Below are 9,240 nucleotides of genomic sequence, written 5' to 3'. Positions count from 1 at the left end.
AAATTTCATTATTTCATCTTACTTTACTGCTGAATAGAACTCCATTGTGTAAATATATCACATTTTTGTTAACCACTTGTCAGTTGAAGGACACTTAGTTGCTTCCATCTCTTGAAAATAGGTATATTTTCTAAAGCAAAAGATTTGCTGAGAAAATTGGCATTTTTAAATGTTTCTTCAGATCTCTTTAATATCAGTTGTTTACTATCTCCGTAACAACTGGACCGTCACATTCATTGTGTTGTAATATTTGTTTTAGTTTAAGAATGTGAAAAATGACTTCATATAGATGATGTATTTGGAAAAGAAGAAAATTTTCATATCTTTTCATATAATTTCAGATATTTGAAACCTCATCAAAAGTAGACCAGTAGCAATTTCTTAAATTTAGTTGCAATGTAGAATCAATTTTCCCCTATCAATGATATTAGTTCATGGGTTCACCTGAAATAGGAATGGATATTTTATCCCTACCCAGGTGGGATTACATAGTATCTTGTAGGGATCATTTGGAAAATATTAGTCATTGAGTAGAGGTGGAAATACTGACCCATTTCACTATTCAGCTTTAAAAGCCATTCATCATGTCACAAGCTCTCACCTGACAAACCTACCTCAAAATATAACAGTAATTGGAGACAGGGACTTTAAATAGTAATTAACTAAAATGAGCCCCTTAAGGTGGCCCCTATTCAAATCCAACTGGTGTCCTTATAAGAAGAGATTAAGCTAGGCCTTGTGACACAGACCTGTAATCCCAATTATTCAGAGGCTGAAGCAGGAAGATTGTAAATTCAAGGCTTATCTGGGCTACAGAGTGATTTCAGGCTAGCCAGGGCAACTTAGCAAGGCTTTGGCTCAAAATAAAACATAAAAACAGAGTTAGGGATGTAGTTTAGTGATAGAGTTCTTACCTGGTCTCCAGGCCCTGGAACTACACACACAAAGAAGAGATTAGGACACACCAATGCCAAGGCACAGCTGCACAAAGGAAGGATCACAGGAAGAGACAGCAAGATGGTGGCTGCCTAGCAACTGAGGAAAGGCCTCAGGGGAAACCAATCCTGACCATATCTCCATCTTGGACATCTAGCTTCAGTATTGTGAGAAAGTCAGTCTGTTGTTTAAGCTACTCAGTCTGAGCTGTTTTGTTTTAGCAGCTTTAGGAAATGAATATGAAGTCTCTCACAGCCATCCTTGCTGAGATGATCTCTATACCATTCTGTCCCTTGGAAGCCATCCCCTGTTCTCTACGTGGTAGATCAACTCAAGCACATATGTGTGAGTTGCTTATTCTCTCACAGATCTGCTTCTTGACTTAATTATGAGGAAGTCTTTGATTTCCTGTGAGTGTCAATTCATTTTCTGCTCCATACATTCCCTCAGGGCCTAGTATTGGGCTAAGTGAGCAGGTATTACATGAATGGATAAACTGAGGCAGCATAATGATTGCTGCCTTGTGCTTTCCTTGTGTCCAGCAACAACAACCCCATTCCTGGTACTAATTCCTGTGCCATCAGCTATCAGAGACCAAACACACTTCACTTTGAAGGATTTGTGTCCCAAGACCCCCTGGCCCATGGTCATAACTTCTGGTGTAACATTCATTTGGATATCATGCTAGCAACCTAAAAAAATAGCATAGTATAAAAATGCATTACTCTTTCTAAAGTATAAATTAAGCAGTGATTCACAATTAAACTTTCCTTGGGCACAGTTTGAAAGAAAATAAACAATTTAACTTCCCCACTAATACTTCTGTTTTGTTCTTTAAAAAAATAGTGTATCTCAGTTACATTTTTTCCAAAAGATGTTCCCCAGGAAAATTTATAGCTTTGTTTATCAGTGGAAATATTTTGCATTTTAATACTCTACAAATTCATTAATTCTACAAATACTCACTAGGTGCTTCTTCTGTGGCTGAAATAATTTTGATGCTAAGGATACAACAATGAACTAGATGGAATTATACCATCATGAAGCTCATAGTCCAGTGAATAATGGGCCTCATTAAACTATTTTGGCATAAAACTCAATGGTGCATCTTGTTTTAAAACCATGGAAACAAAAGCTTTAATAAAATAAAATAAATATGTTTCAATAAATTCTACAGTTGAGAAGTAGTGAAAACTCTTTAAAGATTAAAATACAAAAAAAGTTCAAAATAAATACAAACCAGAGAGCCATACAATGCTTCTCACCATAAGAAATAAAATAAATGATATTTAAAATGTGTCTCTTTGAAGTCATAGATCAAAGAGGAAGTCATATTTTTCTTTACTTCCTAACCACCACTTCCCCTCCCCATTTCTCCCCTTTATATTTTCAATTATCTCGTTTCCCCACCCAACCCCTGTTCTAAAGCTGATCATTTGTGAAGAAGACCCTGTGGGAATGACCAGAGCAAAGGAATTCTGAGGTTCCTGTGGTTGGAAGGAAGCTGTAGCCAAGAAGGGTGAGGGGCAGCCAGAAGTCAGTCCCAGAAACTTTCATCTGAGCAGAGAAAGCTTCCCAGCCATGTCAGAGGTGTTGTGCTACAAAATTCGGGTGAAGTGGGACCACTTCTGAAGTCCTGGAAAGTCAATGTCCCTTGCCTCAATTCTTCTCAGATGCTGACTCTTGGCTTTTTGGTGGGGAATCTGACTTAGGTTAATTTTAGGTATTAGGGGGAGGATTGTATGAGTGTGTTGTGTGTGTGTGTGTGTGTGTGTGCGTTTGTAGGCCAGAGGACAGCCTTGAGTGTTGTTCCTCAGCATTGTACATTTTTTTTTTTTTTTTTTGAGACAGGATTTCATTGGCTTGGAACTCACCAAATAGGCTAAGCTGGCTGGCCAGCAAGCCCCAGAGATATATTTGTCTGTGTCCCCAGTGCTGGGATTACTAGCAAGCACCACCATGGTTGACCTTTTTTGTGTAGGTTCTGGGGATCAAACTTACATCCTTGTGTTTGCTCAGTAAGCACTTTACTAAGAGAACTATCTTCCCAGCCCAATTTTTGGTATTAATAAAAAAAAAATCCTGGCCTTCTTCTTATTTTTGCTAGGCTCTATTCTGCCTCAGGCTTCTCAGTCAGCAAAACAGAGGACTCAAATATTCACTTCAAGTGAATACCATGTCAGGTGGGGGGAGGGGTCTGACAGCCCTTATTTTCTATCAACTTTCTTACTAACTTGTGTTATCACGTCTTCTTCTGCTGTATTTATGCTGAGAACTTGTGATACTCTCAAAATAAACCATGTTCGAGTCTCAGCAGCTACATGGCAGCTAACAACCATTTGTATCTCCAGTTCCAGATTTGATGCCCTCTTGTGACCTCCTCTTGCATTGCCCTACATGAGTGCATTTACATGCATGCAGACAATGCACTCACACACAAAAAATAAAAATAAAGTACTAAAAAATAATAAAATATTTACTGAAAAAGAACTTGATCTTTATACATTATATCTTGAAGGAAAAAAAAATACTAATTTAGTCTTTCTAAACCTTGACTGGTACCTTCAGAGACAGCACACTTGGCCATATTGACAGTTTGTATGATTGCACTTAGTTCTTTGGAAATTAAGTCCAGTAACTTAGGGTAAATTCATAGTGACTTGGGGTAATCTCAAAAAGATGCCATTGTTTTAATGAATGGAGCAGGTCAAACATAGTAGTTTTAAAAGGGGTGATTTTTAAATTAATAATTTTGTTTTAAATAAGACCTTTCCTATGTATATGTGTAGAAATGTAAGTATAATATATGGAATTTATATTAATGGAGATTGTATATGACCATTTTACTTGACAAGTTGGGAACTCGCTTTGTAGACCAGGCTGGCCTCAAACTCACAGAGATCCACCTGCCTCTGCCTCCCGAGTGCTGGGATTAAAGGTGTGTGCCATAAATTATGATAATTTTATTACTTTTTTGAGAATTTCATACATGCGTACAATGTATTTTGATCATATTCACCCTGAACTCCTCCCCTAACTCCACCTACATCCACTACTTACTCCCAAATCCCTATTATTTTTTTTTTATGTCCTCATTTTTTTAATAACCCACTGAGTCTGATTTGTGCTCCCATAGTCTCATGGGTGTGGTGTTATCCACTGGAGTACGTCAACATACTATGGGCCAGATCTTTAAACTGACTCTCCCTTCCCCAGCAGCCATCAACTGCCAATAGCTTCTAATTTGGGGGTGAAGTCTCCTGAGCTTCTCCCCTCCATGCTGGAGTGTAGACTGACTTGACCTTGTGCAGGTCTTGTATAGGCAACCACAGCTGTGTGAGTTCATGAGTGCAGCGGTCCTGTCACGACCAGAAGACAGTTTCACCCCAGTCTTTCCTGACCTTTGGCTCTTATACTCTTTCCACCTCCTCTTTCATGATGGTCCCTGAGCCTTGGGGCTGAGGGGTGTCATATAGGGATCCGATTTATAGATGAGCACTAAAAAGAATGATCTTTTAAACTGAGCAAATACTTATTGAAATAATTATAAGAGGAAGGGCAGCTTTCTGGTTATCTGTCAAAATAATCACAATCTAATTAAGAACCTTATAAAGTACTTAAAAGAGATATATAATTAATGTCAGTAAAGTGTTTCTCAGCAAGTAATGGAAAAGGAAGAAATTGAGAAATATACATGTGTATGTAAGTGAACACACACACACACACACACACACACACACACGATGACTTCTTCCTCTTTCCCACTGAGTTGTTAACGTTTCCCTGACTTTCCAATTTCTTTTCTCTGGCCAGAATTAGGCTATGTATATGGGAAACACAGCTAATCCCCTGGTTATGGGAGTAAACTGGTCACCCCACTATAGTAAGACCCACCTTGTCTTTCTCCCTTGGTGGTTGATGTCTTATCTGTGATGGCTTCAGATGAGAATCAAGCCAGCACCACTAAAGCTCTCAATATACATGTGCTGAAGACAAAAGAGTGTTTTGAACTAGTCTGTTATAGATTATGTGTAAAATGACTATCAAAAGCATCAGGTATTAAAGTCTTGGCTGCAGCTTATGGGCTTTAGGAAGTGATTAGACTATAAGGGCTATGACATCATCAGTGGATTCATTTAGTGATTGATTCATAATTGGGTGGCATTACTGGGAGGTGATGAAAAGGTAGAAGTGGGTCTAGTTGGAGGAAGTGGGTCACAGGGTGGGGATGGGAATTGAAGACCATGTCTTCTCTCTGTCCCCTTTCTCTCTCACTCTGCTTCCTGGCTGCCTTGAAGTGAACAGCCTCCTTTGTCACATGCTCCCATGCCATGATGTTCCACCTCACCACAGGCTCATTGCAACAAAACCAGCTGATGGTGAACCAAAACCTCTAAAACTAAATATTTCTTCCATGAAGTTGTTTTCCTCAGATAACTACCACATGGTTGCTACAATTTCCACTGACCTTCAAAGTGAGCACATGAATCCTAGAAAGAGGCATAAGAAAGTGCAAGAAAATAAAACTTTTTTTTTACATTTATGAGAGAGAGAGAGAGAGAGAGAGAGAGAGAGAGAGAGAGAGAAACACAAGCCAGAGATCAACTTCAATGTCACTTTTCAGGAGTTATCCATCCACCCTACCTTTTGAGACAGGGACCCTTACTGGCCCGAGGCTCACCTCACTATCTTGGCTAGCCAGTGAACTTCGGGGATCCACCTGTTTCTGCTTTCCCAACACTGGGATTACAAGTGCATGTTAGGCTTTTTTGTATGAGTGCTGGGGATGGAACTCAGGCCTTCATGCTTGAATAACAAGCACTTTAGTGATTGAGCTATCTCACCAGCTTCTTATATTTTATTTTTATTTCATTCTTTTAAAAATATCTATTTGTGTGAATGCTTTCTCGTGAATATACTGTACAGGAGCTCATGTCCGTAACTTAAAAGTAAAAAATGCATATTGGGGTATATGCTCAAATATTTTTTAACTGATGAAGCATACAGCTGAAAAAGATTTGGGACAGAACTCTGGCTAGGTAGGGTATAAATATATTAATAAAGCAGGTGGGTTAAATTTCCTCAGATGCCCAAGCACAAGGGTGACTGAAGCCTCAGGACACTTTTGTCTATTCTGCCTAGGAAAAGTGAAAAGGATGGTCTTAGGGGGAAATGGGCCAACACACCCCAGAATCCATCTTTGAGGTCTGGCAAGACTAATAGATTCTTAACAACTCTTGGAGAGCTTTGGTTGGTCCATTAAAGGAGTGGCCAATGCAACACCCAATGGCATCTGTCTACTTTATCCTCAACTTTAGCTTGTAGTAATGGGTCTGCCCAGCATCCACTTAGAAATTGCTAGAACTTTAAATCCTCCCATTCCCCAACCTCGATGCAGTCCTGCCAGGTATTGAAATGGGGGCATCCTTCCCAGGTTGTGCCAGTTTGTTAGATCAGACACAGACACAAATCAAAAGCTCCCTGAACCCGACTTGATCTTGTGTCCTCCTGGTCTCATATAGCCTCTGCCCCTGCAAGGGTTCCTGAGGTTGGTGGGGGTGAGACTGAATGTCACCCTGTGTTGGAATGACCATGATTGCATGTTACTTCTGCCTCCATGGAAATTGAGGCCCAGATTCCTCCAACCTTTCAAAGGCAAGGGACTCTGAGCCGCAAGTGCCAAGCACTCTGCCCTTTGCAGTCACCAGAGAGAAAGCACCCCAGCTGCTGTTTATGCCCCTGGTGGTAGTGAGGTGCACCTCTTTGGGGCTTGGACTTCTGTAACTCACAGCAGCACATAGACATTAGCGCCAATAGTACATGGAATCCTTCTCAAGCTGACCCCACTCAGGTACAGTGGGTGACCAAATGTCTACATGTTCCAACCCAAGGGAGGGAATCTGTTAGTTCAAGACTTTCCGGAACATTTTTTCTTGTATTTGTTCCATTCAGTTCTTCATAAGCTGTTAATTATGTCGATGGAAGAACATGATTACTTTTTCAGGATAAAAGGAGATTTGCTGTTCTCTGGTCTTCCCTAGGCAATATACCTCTTTATTCCCTTGCTGTTCTCCATCTGCCCCTCCTCATTTTTGAAAATATTTGCTTGCTTTTAGTTCTAAGACATTGTTCTAGCCTCATGTGGGCTTCAGAGCCTAACAGGAAGAATACTGCATTGGGCGAATACCACTCATTTTAGTTTCTTTGTTGAGACAAGGTCTTACACATATGCCAAGCTGGTCTTGAACTCATAATGTGTCCAAGGATGGTCCTGCCTCCATCTCCTAAGTGCTGGACTTAACAATTGTCTACCACCATGCCCAGTTCTTGCAGTGCTAGGGATTGAACTCCTGGCTTCAAGCATTTTAAGTAGGCAAGTACTTGGCCAACTGAGCTACACTCCAGCCATTAGTTTTTGTTCTTACAAGTCACTTCAACAGGGCAGGAGCAATGCCGGAGGAAGCAAGCTCTGCTCTTCCCCGGAAAGGCACACCAACAGGGGCACTTCTAGCTTTCCAGGCTTTTTTCTCTTTTCTCTTTGTGGCTGCAGGGGGAGGCGTCTCTCTCATATTCATTCTGACTCATTTTGTTGCTCCTTTCTCCCAAAAGCCTGAGACGTATTTGCCAGGCATGTGTGACACAACTGCATATTTTGTCTCTGCTCTCTGGTTACGCCTGCAGGATTGTTAAGTAAGCCAGCTGCCACAGCATCACTCACTCCAGATCATTTTCTTTCTCTTCTGCATCTCCAACAAACCAACTGGCACAATAAAAGGTTATATTTATCTGTTACGCCCCTCCCAAAAAAGACAGACTATTAGAGTAAAAGAAGATGAAAAACATATACTTTGAATACGTAGAGATTTTAAAAGACCATGAAATAACTTGGGAGGCAGAGGCAAGTAGATCTCTGTGGATCGAGGCCAGCCTGGTCAAGTTCCAGGCCAGCTGAGGCTACAGGGAGACCCTGTCTCCAAAACAAAAACAAAAATAAAAACAAAACAAAAGACCATGAAGTAATAAAGAAAGAATTCACCATCAAATACCAGAAAGTCATACAGGGGAGAAGAAAATATAATTTTCTGCTCTGTGAATCAGTTCTCCCCTATGTTCGTCATTCTGCTCCTGGAAGGCTCTTATTTCACCTTCATCGTGTTGTAGGTAATTCTCTACATAACTTGCTTTCCATTAAATTTTGGTTACTCTGTGATAAAAGGCTAGTTTTATTTATCTCTGTGTCTCCAGTATCCAGCATAGTGCTTAGAAACCAGTTGGTGCACGATAAAAGTTACTAGTGAGATGGAAAAGGAATTGTTTCTCAAAGAAGAGAGAGAAAGAAAGAGGGGGGAACTGTTGAATGAGTGAATTGCAAACTTAAATAACTAATCACAAGGTGTGGGAATTCCCTGGGTCATAAGAGAAGGTGGTCATCTACTGCTGTAATGTCATACTTTGCCTTGATTTCTGGGAAAGATACTGAATATAGGACATTGATGGGGGGTGGGGATGAGACATTACAGATGATGAAATTTAGAGCTATGTATTTTGCACCCTCCCCACAGCCTGTAAGAATGAAAGCAAGTTCAGTTAATCACCAAGTGTGAACAGCCTTTGAATTTACCAGGAACAGTTTGGGGATTTTTTTTTTCTTCTTTAAATATAGAACACATCACGAATTTGCGTGTCATCCTTGTGCAGAGGCCGTGCTAATCTTCTCCGTGTTGCTCTAGTTTAGTATATGTGCTCCCAAAGCAAGCTTGATTTGGGAATATTTGATGAATGAAAGAAGGAAAGGCATCAATTCCAGAAGGCAATTCAATGGTCTAGAGCTCCAGCAGGTAATTTAGTGATGTTTGATAAGAATTGCAAGGAGAGTGACCCAACATTATTGTCATCAGACAAACAGGAAACACTCAGCATCACTACAACCTCACACCTCAAGATGCATTTTAGAGGTGGACACTCTTTTGTGACAAGACTCAAGAGGCCACAGAGGTATGCAGGTGGTGAGTTGTAATCCAGTGCTCATTGTACACTCCAATGTTGCCACACTTAGCATTAAGCATCTCCATCAGTATAAAGTTCCCCAAAGGGTTAGTATTCTGTTAGTGTGGAGGAAGATGGAATTCAAGATTTTTTTATATCTTCTGAAACAGATGGTTATAATTTAAGCTTCATGAAATACGGGGTGGTGGGGGTGAAGAAAAGCAGTCAAAAAACCTGAAAGTCCTAGTTTCTTGTTTTCCAGGCCAAAGCCTGCAGGATAATTGTATAAATAGTTAGTTCTGAGACTCTCTTCTATTT

General features: G+C 40.3%; 1 non-coding gene across 1 annotated transcript; it reads right to left on the bottom strand.

The window, feature by feature from the left end:
* Nucleotides 1-8,589: 8,589 nt before the first annotated feature.
* Nucleotides 8,590-8,691, bottom strand: LOC115071646. Its single transcript, XR_003850753.1, has one exon. It is a non-coding gene; the product is annotated as a U6 spliceosomal RNA (small nuclear RNA).
* Nucleotides 8,692-9,240: the final 549 nt, after the last annotated feature.

Source organism: Nannospalax galili, unplaced genomic scaffold (genome assembly GCF_000622305.1).
Source record: "Nannospalax galili isolate Female #2095 unplaced genomic scaffold, S.galili_v1.0 scaffold298, whole genome shotgun sequence".
NCBI lineage: Eukaryota > Metazoa > Chordata > Mammalia > Rodentia > Spalacidae > Nannospalax > Nannospalax galili.
This window is presented reverse-complemented; position numbering and strand designations above follow the sequence as displayed.